At 35.3% G+C, this 14,477-nt stretch overlaps 1 pseudogene; it reads left to right on the top strand.

Annotated features, from left to right (window-relative positions):
• Nucleotides 1-9,540: 9,540 nt before the first annotated feature.
• LOC142452819 (small ribosomal subunit protein eS10-like) lies at nucleotides 9,541-10,100 on the top strand (annotated as a pseudogene).
• Nucleotides 10,101-14,477: the final 4,377 nt, after the last annotated feature.

A 14,477-nucleotide genomic window follows, 5' to 3' on the forward strand; every position in this document is an offset into this window, starting at 1 on the left:
TATGATAAAAAACCTCTTTATTTAATTCATGTAATATAGACTGATGTAATTCAGTATGTGTGTTTGTGTATATATTTATCCCTAAATTTTGGGTTATATTTTTATTTACTAACCTGTGTTGTTTAGAGAAAGCAGACTTTTACCCACCACACGCAAAGTTATACTAGAGGGGTGAAGATAAGCGTGGTAAACGAGAAAAGTGGCAGGAAATCAGACCAAGGCATTGGGAAAGATTTCACAGGAGATATTTTTGCTCAGGAATGATGAAACGACACACACCAGGCCACCTCTGTCCTTGCATGCCTTTGTTCATTTGCCTGGAACGTCGTGCTCCATTCCTTCCGCACTCTGGTCACTGCACTGTTCCCCGTAGGGCTGAGTTCAGGTACTCTCTCTACATTCTCTCAGAATCCCAGTATGCACATTTATTTCATTTTTATATTGGAATTATTTATTTGTTTATATTTTCCTCTCTCAGACTGCCTTTTCCTAAAGTCAAGACTGGCTTTTCTATTATTTAATAGAAAATAATAAATGTTTCTCAACTAGAACCAGACAGATGTGAGAAAACCTGGAAAGACACCATTGACAGAAAACACATTCAAGCCACTCACTGTCCTTGAAAGAAAACAATCGAATTTCGGAATCTTGAAACCCCAAAGCAAAGAATTGCAGTTCTTGCTTGGTCCAGGGATATAATGCTCTCAGTACTGTCCACTCTCTAACTCTCGCCTTAGCACGTTGAGTTCATTCTGAGGCCAATTCAAGTTAATATGAAATGACAAAGACCTCTCCCTCTACACCCCCCGCCCCTTCCTTGGCAGAACCCTAGTGAATGCACATCTTATGGTATTTGAGATATTTTCTATATGAATGATTATCATTCTTATTGATATTAAATAGGAAAATGTTTTAATAAGATTTTGTGACATATAATTTACACTCTTTCATTAAAACTAAATGCGATGCTAATTTTGTTAATTCCACACTATTGCAGGGAATAGAGGAATTAGAGGAAAACAGCAATTCTGTGATCTTTGGGATTGAAAATTATTACAAAATCCAGAAAGCAACTGACAAAATGTCCGGGGAGAGAAAAGAAACCTAGTGATATCTGAAGTAAAAGAAAAACAAGCCTAATTCTTCGTTTTATTTACAGGATTGACCAAACACCGCTATTTGTTGATTTTACTAAAGTTGAAGGCTTTTAAAAATTATTATTATTACAGAAGACAACTGATGATAAAAGATCTTTAATTTCTTAAGGGGAAGCTCTCTATGCATGTGCAATCATAATTTTGGTTAATTATAACTAATCAAATAAGTTACTCTTTAATTTTAATAAAACTTCCTAATTAGCAAACAATTTTTGCATTTGTCCTTCCATGCCGTAGCCATCACTCATGCCTCCTTGTAATTGCGCTGCTTTTTAGATATTAAAACACTTCATGCACACGTTTATGTGATTTTTCATTTTTCCTTGAACAAGTGTTTCTAGGTAAATTATTTTTTTCTTTATTCAAATACTAAATTGCCTTATTACATTTTCACAATAGGACTTTTTAAAACACATGCAATGGATTTCTTCTGATGAATTATAAACGTCAAGTATCACTCTTACTCAATTTTATTTGATATTAATATTCTCTGACAACAGACATAGTCTAATATTTCTTCTGTCCTTAAAAGAGTGAGAGGAAAACAAGGTCAATTAATGCTTACAGATTGTGTAGAGATAATCCCTAATTCTCATTTTAACTGTTTAAGGCAAACCCATTTGGCAAAATTATGGATTAAAAGAATTCAGACTGCTTAATATTTTCTTTCTTCTTATTTAGCTTTTGCAATCTATACATATGCTTAAAAGGGTTGATATTTTTATGAGATAACTAATGAATAAGGCAATACATCTTCAATCCATTCAATTACCAGTTTTATTCTCCCGAAATGATTTCTCCAGGGCTTCTAATTTTGTTCTCTTAGTGTTCCTCCATAATTCCAAGTCAGATGATGATTCCTCTAATTTTGATTTATTGCCTCAAGAGAATAGCTATTGAGTTTTAACATAAAGAACTGGAATTTTAATCTCACCTGTATTAAACTCAATGCTGACTCAGAAAGAGCCAACCTGGTAGGGTAGAACTGCCCCCGTGAGTTTCCAAGACATTGATTCTATGTGAGTAGAGAGTTCTGGCTTTTCCCTGCGGAGTGTCTGGTGGTTTCGAACTGCGGACCTTGCAATCACAGCCCAACTAGTAAACCTTATACCATAAGTATTAAGTACATAGTAATTTATTTCTATGGTAAAAATGGAAAGATTATTATGCAGTATTAAAAATGCACACCATACTTTCAAAACTGGAAGATATAAATATTTGTCTTTGCTTACTGAACTATATAGAGACACATGATCTTAAAATGTAAATTTCTCTAATGCTCAGCTTACCATTTTTCACTAGGTCTTTCATCATTTGTTTACATAGAATAAAATTTATTTTACCAAACTAATGCTTCCACTGCTTCACCTTTGCTTTTAATAGTTATATATTTTTTCCATTGTATTCTCTCTGTTGAGTTCCCTCACATTCTTCTCAAACACTTTTGCCTTTAGTGTCTCTTATCTTCCAATATTTCTGATTTTTAATAATTATAAACTCTTGTGTACCTAATTTATAAGCAAGTAATTATATTTTACATTGTTTATAAAATATTGTTACATAGCTTAGTTTAGAATTATTCAATATTTTCCTTAGTTACAATGTAACTAAGCACCTTGAAATCATGGTACTGATTGTCTATATAAATTTTATCATGTAATTTTGATACATATTACAAAATTATAATATATATTACTTATTAGTTGATTATTGAATATTATTTTGCTACATAATGGATATATGTATGATTATTAAGGTTGTCCAGAAACCGACTAAAATATGTTTTAAATTCTCATTTGTTTATAGCATGGCATGATGCAGTTTGCTGAATATATTCATTATTATCAGAATAATTTATTTTTGGAACAGCAAGAGTATTAGTAACATTTGATAGGCAGCTAGAACTTCATAGTTACTATTTACATTTGGTAGAGTTTCAAAATCAAGGAGCTATCATAATGACCTTGACTATTTGGTGCTCAAAAGATCAGAACGATTGCTCATTCTGCGCTGCCTAAAGGACAAGGTAACATGTCAGAACGGTTCCATTCGTGTCTCCTTGTCCAAGCTCCAGGGGAGGCGAATGTAGGTCATTATTGGGAAAAAGATAAAATTTCACATTTAGGTCAAGAGCCATATTATTGAACTAGATTTCTATCACAGGAAATAGAACTGAATAACTGTAAATGTTCTTTTTGATTGTAAAACATAGAAAAGACCACATGATTTTTCTCTTAAAGTGAACAAGTTATTAGAAAAAAAGAATACCATGCAATGCACACTTTGGACAGATTTTTAACTAGGGAATTATTATTAGGCATTTAAAGAAAACATAAGAAAATAGATGAAGACTAAAGTGATCTTTAAAAGGACTGAAGGGACCAAATAAAGGGATTTAAAAAGGAACAGTGGTTATGTGTTGGACTGAGCCACATAGTCAGCAGTTCAAAACACCAGTCACTCTTTTTGAGGTACAAAGAGGAGGCTTTTTATTCAGTAGAGTTAGTCTTGGAGACCGGTGGGGCAGTTCTCCCCTGTCCTATTGGGTCACTGTGAGTCCAATCGACCCAAGGACAACGATTTTGGTTTAGAGGTTGGAAATAGCATGAATTACTGTAGTCTATATCTTGCTTCTGGCATTCTACTGCTTTCTGCTCCAATAAAATAATAATAAAAAACCAGAGCAGAGATAACATTTACAATTCCTTAAAATGAATCCAACAAACTTGCTATTCTTTCTGTATTACTAACATTAGTACCTATAAGAAATTATGTTATCTACTTTACTGTTTGAAAATGGAAGAGGTACTGCTAAGAATCTCATTGAAGAAAAATAAAAATATATACATACATATATAAGAACTGCCATTTTAATTGATGGAGCCACACAGCAAGCCTGTAAGTCTTTCAAGACTATAAATCTTTATGAGAGCTAATAGTCTTATCCTTCTCCTAAGAAAGAGCAGGGTTAGAACTAACAACCTTGCACTCCAATTTCAACTGTATTGTCCCCCAGAGGGCTTTGTAAGTATATATAGGGGCATGTAGACATAAATGTGTCTATAGCGGTACATATATTCATTACATATTTGAATATAGTTGCTCCTCAAACATAAGCAAATACCTTCAAAGTTTCATTTTCTGGGTTTGAAGGCTTAGCATCATAGTCTCATTGTATAACTCAGTGAATTTGACAACATACTTCACAAAAATCATCATTCTGAATTCGAGTGACGTGAGTAGCCAGTGTTTCTTGAAGCTTGGGAGCAGCCATCTAACATACAACTACTAGTCTCTACCCACCAAGAACAAAGTTCTATGAAGGTCAACAAAAGATCAGAGAAGAAACAAATCTAAATAAACAATGGCCTCAACTATGCCAAGACCAGAATTAGACAGCGTCCAGCTGCCACTACTAATCACTCTGGTCAGGTTCACAATGGATGGGCACAAAATAGAACAGGAGAAAAATGTGAAGGAAAGCTCTAATCCTTACAAAATATTCTAGACAAACTGCAACCAAAGAGAACTGAGGATATGCTAGGGCTATTTCTCTGAGACATTTTTTTAAGCCTAAAACTAAGACTAACTTACCCCTACGGTCAGCAGTTAGTGAAATAGCGAACAACAAACAAAGGAAACAAAGGTTAACACCTATAAGACTAATGGCCAATTTAAAAACCATCCAGAGATGACCAAATGATCAAGAATTACTCAAAAGCAAAGATGCAAAAGTAAAAGGCCAGAGAATTTAAGACTACTGGAATTTTTAGTAACCAACATCACAAAAATCAGAACAATTAAAAATGGGATTGATGGAGTACATGTAACTGATGCTACAGAAAAAATTGTGTATAAATTGTTGCATGGACAACTTACATTCTGTGTATGCTCTCACCAAAATTCTAATATAATATTATTAAATATAAACAGCAGAGGTAAAAACCACCCTTCTTTACAACTAACTCATCCAACAAAATTGCTCTTTTCTCTGAGTTATTACCCTTTGAATCTATATGAAATTATGTAGTGTAATTTAATATTTTCCTGCCTATTTAGTAATTGATTTCTTTCTTTTTCTAAATAGAAAGACTACTTACATATAAATGCCAGGTGAACTGAGATTGTGTTGCTAAATAATATAGGATTCTCTCTCAACTTTGAACTATTTACATATTGTTATTCAGTTACAATATTTTTGAAGTTCTCCTCTTATCAGTTTGGTAGAATTATGAAGAAAATTATGCTTATAGTTATTTTTTATTTGTACAAATAAAGGCAAATTGAAAATTATTATTTTAGTTTTTCTTTATATTTAACCATAGATTGTTTTTCTCTAATCTGAAGTAGTCTTCTTCTTTTTTCATTAGATCGCTTTTGCTTTTAAATTTGGATTCTTTGAAGCCCCCAAATATGGGACTTCTGAACCCAAAATAGGTTCATAATGAACCTATTTAGAAGTATTGTTATTATATTAAATCATTTCAGATTCCACTATTATTTGTTTGAAGAAAAATGGGTTCATTTATCCTTTCTAATGCTTCGATTACATAAAAGCAATGCTTTATCTATGGTACTTGTTTTAATTATAGCATAGATATATACTATATATAGTGTGTATATATACTATACACAATTATGTATATAATCATATATATAGAAGAATTTTTGCGTGAGAAAATCAGAGAAATGAGTGTTGGGAAACACTTGGGAGTTCACAGCATCCCTGTTTATGATTCTGCAGCTTGGACACTAGCAGGCAAAGCTGAGTAAAGACACACAGTGTAAGCTAAGTGAATGCTAATCCAAGATCAGGTCTGTGATTTTATAGCCCTACATCTCATCTCCAATTTTACATCTTTTGAAAAGTTTGGATTTTCATGACTAATAGTACATTGGTAATATTTCTGTCATTGTAGCAAGTGTTCCAAACTAGTATAGGATATAAAATATTAGAGAAACTAGCAATTAAGTATAAAGGAATTCTATATATTATGGTCACATTTTAAAACTTTTTAAAAAATGACTAATTTTGAATTATTTTTCCAGACTAAATTCCATTAAGTTGGTTACTAGCATGATTTATAAATTCTATTCCTTAATAAACAAATGCAAGTTCAGATTAACAGATTCATTTTTAATCTCTGTATATTAATCTCGGTGCAGGAATTGAAATTCCTAAGCAAGTCTCCTTTCTCTTCTACTTGTAGCTCATTTTCCAAAGCTTTTTTTTTCAACAGATTACAATTATATAATTTCCTTACACAATTATATTTACACAATTAATTTATAAACTTTGACCCAAATAGCCTAATGATAAATACCGAGATACTTCTAAATTTCTTTTTTGTTCTTTCACAATAAATTCTATCTATTTAAAAACACAGATTTTATGAAATAAAAAGTAAATACTCATGAGTGCATATTTTGATAGCATGGTACTGTCTTTTAAATTAAAGCTAGCCAAAGACAACAAAGAAGCAGTATTACTCTCTAGTATTGCCATCTTGAAGCCACCAAAGGCTGTAAAATAATATGCTTATTTATGTGGGTTTTCATTTTAGGACTAATATTGGAGTTGCCACTGGTAGTTGTGAAAATATCATTTTAAAACTTATAGTAAAGAAATTGAATAAATTTTTCACGAAGTCAGCATTGCCCTTGTAAGTATTTTCATAGGAGTTGATTGGGCAAAGTTTGGAATGTTTCTCCATAGTTTGTACCCTGGCTCACCCAAATGTTTTTATAACTCCGTGTACATGTCAAAGGGCCTCTGCGGGAATTCTGTGGGAAATATGCAGACTGACCTGCACATAAGGAACAAGGAAAACATCACAGCATGGGATGGGATGGAAGTTAAAGTGAAATATTTGCAGCTCTGTACGTGGTTCTTTTAAAATCTTCCATGGGGGGTCTATGTTGTGCTGACAGAGAAGTCACATTTTTATGGTTAGGATGCTGTTTAGAATTAAACACTGTCTGAACATGATTCTTGGTACAGATTTAGAAATCCATTAAATACTGCGTGGAGAAAACCATGCTGTTTGAGATTTAGTCACTGAAATCAATTTTCTCTCGCTGAAACTTACAAAAGTGGGGGTGGGAGGGAGAAATGGACTATCCCAATCTCAGTTGACTGATATCGTAGTAATAAATGGAAGCTCAAATCTGCTGTCAGGGGTCGATGTCAGATTTCCCTGTTATGTGATTCGCTGTCAAAATTATCCCTGATTATTCTCTTGACAACAAAAAGAATGATGATATGAAGTTATGGAGAATTTTATATGCTAAAGTGTCTTTAGCTCTATGAAACACTCCTACCTATTAATATCAGTACATCATAAAATGTACTTTATTTAAAAAATAATTCAACCATTACATGACTTGATGTTTAGGAAAAAAACATTCTGGTTTCAATGAGAATGTTTCCAAAAGCTGCCATGAAAGCTCACTTGAAGAAGCATACTTATTTGCTGTTTGTTTCACATAAAAATGTCTAATAATTTTGTTTCTGAGTTACCAGTTTCACTAAAATATTGAGACAACAGCTCATAAGGAGAACAGAAGAAATAGGTAAAGTGTGAGCGGGGCAAACAGATTACTGCTGTTGTTGTAGGACCAAACAGAAATGTTGACCACAAAACTTTTTTTAAATCATTTTTTTGGAGGCTCATACAATTCTTATCACAATCCCGACATCCATGCATTGTGTCAAGCACATTTGTACATTTGTTGCCATCATCATTCTCAAAACATTTGCTTCTACCCGAGCCCTTAATATCAGCTGCTCATTTTCCCCCTCCCTGCACAATCTCCCCTCCCTCATGAACTCTTCATCATTCATAAATTATTATTATTTCGTTCTGACGTGTCCCCCCTCTCTCTTCTCTGCTGTCCATTCCCCAGGGAGGAGGTTATATGTAGATTCTTGTAGTCCGGTCCCTCTTTCTACCCCACATTCCCTCCACCCTACAGGCATCGCCACTCTCACCTCTGAGCTAGGATCCAAAAAATTGTTTCCCTTAACAATAGCTATTTACCTTTATCATCACATCAGACTTTTTAGATCCATGTTGTCATTTCAAAGAAATATATGCACTAATCATAAAAAGGAATCCTTTATCAATGCAACAGAAAATCTTGCAAACCTTCAATTTAAGATTCATCAAGATCGACTAAACAGAATGTAGAGAATTGTTGCTATTGGTAGAGCTCACAATTCGCTTGATGATATAATTATTAAAAGATACAAAACCTTAAGTTTTAGTAAATTCTTCTTTAAAATGATTATGATTTTGATTTGTCTTATCCCAAAATCTTAATTGACTACTGGATGTATATTATACAAATTTTAAAGCAGTTTTTAAATCAGCGCAAGCTTTGGTTTGTTTGATAAATACTTCCTGGCTGTAACAAATATATTCCCAGCATATTAGTCACAAAATAGTAAAATCTGAAAATAATTTTATAATATTATGAATTTTCTTAATGTGAATGAGTGTCAGAACCAGCAAAAAATGGATAACAAAGGAAAATAACGCAAAAAATTCATGAATTCTCTTATCCTCTTCCCTCTGAATTGTGACACTATGATATTTGGTTATTCACATTCAATTTCCTCTATTTTCTGTTTTATTTTCTTTCAGTTTTTAACATGTATACTTATGATGAAATTAGACAAGTTATATTGTGCCCTGTATCAAAACTCATGTAGAAGAATGATTTTCTTAAGTAAATTTCTTAGTAATTAGATAGCTATGGAATATATAATCTATCACACTAAGAGTTAAAAGAATGATTCCCTGGATGAATTGTCTCAACATTAATAAGATATGAGAAACAGTAAGTAAAGTAATAGAAAACTTCAATTTTCTTATCCACACACAACTTTTGTGTGCCTACTTTTGATGAAGTGTGGGAGGTAAGGTTTTAAAATAAAGTTTGAAAAGATTTCCTTAAACCCACAACACAAGTGATGACTTTCTATTTCACCATGAACAGAGAACTGAAGCTGGCATGGAAAATTTAGAAATAGCAAATATTGATCGGAAGGTAAGTCAACATTAGGCGAAATAGAGGAAAAGTAAAAATGCCACTTACAGGCTTTTTTTAAAGGGAAGGTACAGTAAAATACACGCAATTAGAAAATAGTTTCCAAAATATTTTAACTAAAACTAGCAAGTGGAGTATTTTTAATGCACATTCTTTTTGTATTCCCTAAACCAAAAGCAAAATGTCAAAATTAAAAATAAAACACAGCCTTCATAGCTTAGATAGTTAATTGCCAACATTAAAACTTATCATTTTTTAAAACACAAAACATTAAGCTCATCACATTATCTGTTATGAAAGGTAAATAAATATCTTTGTTTTAGCCCGGCTCAGCACGCAGCGGTCGTCGCGATGTTGATGCCCAAGAAGAACCGCATCCCTATCTATGAGCTCCTTTTCAAGGAGGGGGTAACGGTGGCCCAGAAGGATGTCCACATGCCCGAGCATCCCGAACTGGCGCACAAGAACGTGCCCAACCTTCACATCATGAAGGCCATGCAGTCTCTCAAGTCACGAGGCTACGTGAAGGAGCAGTTTGCCTGGAGACATTTCTACTGGTACCTTACCAACGAGGGGATTCAATACCTCCGGGATGACCTTCACCTGCCCCGGAGACTGTGCCTGCCACCCTGCGCCGCAGTCGCCCGATACTGTCCGGCCACGGCCCAAAGGTCTGGAGGGTGAGCGGCCAGCCAGACTGACCAGAGGAGAGGCCGACAGAGGCACTTACAGACGGAGCGCTGTGCCGCCTGGTGCCGACAAGAAAGCCGAACCTGGGGCTGGGTCAGCAACGGAATTCCAGTTTAGAGGCGGATTTGGTCGTGGATGTGGTCAGCCACCCCAGTAAAGTCGGAGGGGATGCTTTTGTGGTGAATAAACCTGTAGCCAGAAAAGAAAAAAAAATCTTTGTTTTAGAATATTTCTTTTAAAGTGTCCATCGGATTTTAAAGATGCTTATTAAAAATACTTTAAGTGAGACCACTTGTTAAAAACTAGGTGAAAAGAATAGCATAAAATTAAAGTGAGGATTTTATCAAAGATTTTTTGGATTAATTTCACTTAAAGGCTTCACATAAGAAATAAAAAATGAACATAAACTTGCATAAATGCCCAACAGAATCTACTCTCCTTAATTAGATAGCTGTCATGCTTTGCTGCTGTCAGCTCTGTCCCCAGAGGTGCTCAGGTGGCATAGTGGGTTACAGGTCGGGTGATTAACACCAAGGTCAGCAGTTCATACCCACTAGCAGCTCTGCAGACAGAAGACGGCATTTTCGGCTTCTGGAAACAATTCGTCTCAAAAGTCCCAGGGAGTAGTTCTATCCTGGCCTACATATGATCACTAGGAGCAGGAATCGGCTTGATGGCAGTGAGCCGGGTTTGGGGAAATTGATCTCCAGCTCATGTGAGAATTGCTCCATAGATTTGTGTGGTTGTAAACTTTATGAAGCAGGTCTTTTGGCCTTTCTTCTATGGAGTTCCTGGTGAGTTTGTATTGCTAGACTTTGGGTTCCCTGCTATCAAACCAATTCCAACTCAGCAAAAATGGTTCAGCACGAGACTACTGGAAGCTTGGTGTTGCGATCCACCCAAGGCTCCCTCAGAAGTTAGCCCTGGACCTTCTTCTGACCAATCACAGTCTCACCACACAACAGAGAAATTCTACTCTGCTCTGATGGAGTCCATCCTGAGGTAGGTTAGCAGCCAGTCACAAATGACTTGTGCTACCCAGGCTCCTTAATTGGGAAAATAAATGTCACTATAACAGATTTTAGTGGGTCATAATATCAAGATATTTATAGGCATTTCATGCTAAAATTGCAAACAGTTATAAAACATTTGAAAGATTCTGCTTTCATTATTACAGAATTGCAGCTTATCCACCTGATGTCAACAGCTGTGTTAAAAATCGCTTTAAGAACTTTTCTACCTAGATGAATTTCCAGACCTGATGTATTCAATATAGTGTCTAATAGTCACGTGTGTTTAAGGAGTCCGAGAGCGTGCTGGGCGGCTAACTACAAGCAAGGTCAGCCAGCGTCGGAAGCCAGCAACCGCTCTGCAGCAGGAAGATGAAGCGTTCTGCTCAGGGACAGACTCACCGCCTCAGAAACCCACGGGAAGGTTGTGAGTCAAAAGAAACTTCCTGGCAGTGGGTTTGGTGTTTCTTCAAGTCATGTGTGGTTATTTAAAAATTGTTTTTAATAATACTAGCCAGATTACACAGTCTTCTATGTCTAATGACTATTGTAATACCACACACACATACTGACTGTGGCCAACATGGAGAGGGCCTTTTTGAGGAAACTAGTGAAATTCACTCCCTAACTTAAAGAATATATACAAATTGGGCCACTGTAGACTATTCAGCCAATATATTGACATATTAGACAATTAGATGGATACTCAGTGACCTAAGAGATTTCTGAGAATGTGGCTTGGAGTTCAAGTGTAGATCTCCCCGATTGAAGCTGGAACATCAATATCACCATACTATAACACATACAGCAACACTTTAAAATACCAAGAGCTGGAAACACAGGGAGTCCAGGACAGATAAACCCCTCAGGATCAATCATGAGGGTAGCAATACCATAAGGGGAAGGGGAAGGTGGGGGAGAAAGGAGGACCGATGACAAGGATCGACACATAATCCCTTCCTATGGGGATGGACAACAGAAAAATGGGTGAAGGGAGACAGCACTCAGTGTAAGACATGGGGGAAATATTTTTATAAATTTTCAAATTTCTTTATAAGTTATCAAGGGAAATATTTAAAATAAATTATCCTTCATGAGGGAGGGAAGGTGGGGGAGAGGAGAAATGAAGAGAAGATATCGAGGGCTCAAAGAAAATGTTTTGAAAATGATGATAGCAACATATGTACAAACATGCTTGACATAATGGATGGATGGATGGATTTTTATAAGAGCTGTAAGAGCTCCCAATAAAATGAGTTTGAAAAAAAAAAGGAGAATCATTCTGTCAAAGAAAAGGTAAAATGCCAAATTTACCTCAGCAAAAATAGACCAAATAGGGAGGTACAAAGTAATGCAGATTCCTCGATAAATCCTAGGAGTTGCCTGAAATAAATATATTTTATTAAAAAACTGAAAGATAAACTTTAAGGTCTATTTGTAGAAGGAAACATATTTAAGCCAATTCATTCTAATTACTCTTAGAAGATAATGGATTCTGAAGCATTACAAATTTATTGAGACATTGTCTCCCCTGAAGACAAAATTTTAATATTCTCTCAGAATGTCACATATCAGTTAAGACGAATGATAATATGCACCTCCAATGACAGTAACCATTGCTGGCAGAAAGTCCATTTTGACCTGCAGCAATTCTGGAGGGCAGGGCAGAGGGACCTGAAGGGTCTCCAAGGCTGCAGTTGTGACCGAAACAGACTCCCCGGTCTTTCTCCCAATGAGGGGTTTGAAACACCAACTTTCAGTTGGTAAGGGAGTCCTGAGTCGTTGCTCTACCAGGATCATTTTCATTGACAATAGAGAAGAAAACCCCCCAAACACCTGCATTAACAAATATATATATATGGGGTAATTTTGTAACCTCCAGTAAGTCTGTAAAATGAAAAGTCACAGTTACCCCTGCAGTTCATGTGCACTTGGGACAGGAAGGGTGGACACTAATGGTGATGTGGGATTTCTTTGATTCTGAAATTTAATTTTAATAGTATTATATAAAGAAATGAACATATAAACCAATACTTGGAACTATCTCCCAACCATCTTCCAGCCCCCCAAAATATATGGATGGAAATCATTACCGATAATTTGATGAGATCCATAAATAACATGAAGCCATTCTGGAAATCATGTAATTCCAAGGTCCAGGAATTAATAAGCTGTATAACAACCCAGCCCTAGAGGCATAGTGGTTATGCATGGGGATGCAGTCTGCTTGATCAGCAGTTTGTAATCACCAGCAACTGTGTGGGAGAAAGACTAGGCTTTCTACTCCAGTAAACAGTTACAGTCCTGGAGACTCAGTTTGCTATTAGTCAGTATTGGCTCAATGGCAGTGAATTTGGAGTTTAGGAACATACATCTGGTAACTGATAGAAGGAAATAACTTTCTATTATCAATGTAGCAAAAGATCAGGTCTGTCTAACAAACAATTTTCTTAATGTTGATTAGTTGATACCGTCTTATCAAATTTTCACTAAAATAATATTCTGATTAAATAAAGTGTTGAACAAGAATCATAAGATACATATATAGCTATTTCATTGGCATGAATTAATTTTAAATTCAAATATATACCACTTACTTGCTACAAAGTTAGTCCATAAGACTATTTTTGATGAATAGAGCAATCTAATTGACATTTTTGAATGATCAGCATTTCAAATGATCAAGAAATTAAATGACCCATTGCATTGAGTAAATCTGCTTCACAAGAACTGTTTAACATGTGACTAGCACAGATGTTGCTTTGAGGACAATGAGGTGCCTGGCCCAATCCAGGATGTTTTTATTTGCCTTTTATGCACTTGAAAGTTTACTCCGAATAATGAAGACCAGAGAAAAATGTATTCATTTGAATATGATGCTGGAAGTGAACCTGGGGAGGACCGTGGAGTGCCCAAAGAACTAGCAAATCCATCTTGGAAGAAGTACAGCCAGTATCTTCCTTAGAAGTAAATATGGGGAGACGTTGTCTCATGTACTTTAGACATACTATCAGGAGAGACCAGTCCTTTATAATACTTGGTAAAGTACAAGGGCAGAAGAAAAGAGAAAAAACCCTTGAGAAGACAGATTGATACAGTAGCTGTAACATTGGGATTTTACATAACAACCATTGTGAGGATGGACCAGGTCTGGGCACTGTTGTACATAGGGTCACTATGAGTTGGAAACAACTCCATGTCTTATGACAATAACAACAGTATTACAATCCAATGTGACATGGTGGACTAATGCGTTATGCATTGGGCTTCTGATTCTGTCCCAGAAGGTTGCTATTAGTCAGTAGCAACTTGATGGAAATACATTAAATTTATACATAGAGATGGGACAGGGGGAAAAACCCCTCTTATATGAACTAAGTGAAAATAAAATGAAGCTAACAGCACAATAAATTATTTGTAGTCACAGTATAAAATTTAGTGTATATGTTACATTTTGCATGCCTATATGTTTCCATTCAGCTTTTTGAAATACTCAAAATGCATTTACGCAAAAATGAATTTAGAATGATGTGTGTGAAATACTTGTAAAATGCTTTGGGATAATCAC

The sequence above is a fragment of the Tenrec ecaudatus genome, chromosome 7, assembly GCF_050624435.1.
Source record: "Tenrec ecaudatus isolate mTenEca1 chromosome 7, mTenEca1.hap1, whole genome shotgun sequence".
Taxonomy (NCBI): domain Eukaryota; kingdom Metazoa; phylum Chordata; class Mammalia; order Afrosoricida; family Tenrecidae; genus Tenrec; species Tenrec ecaudatus.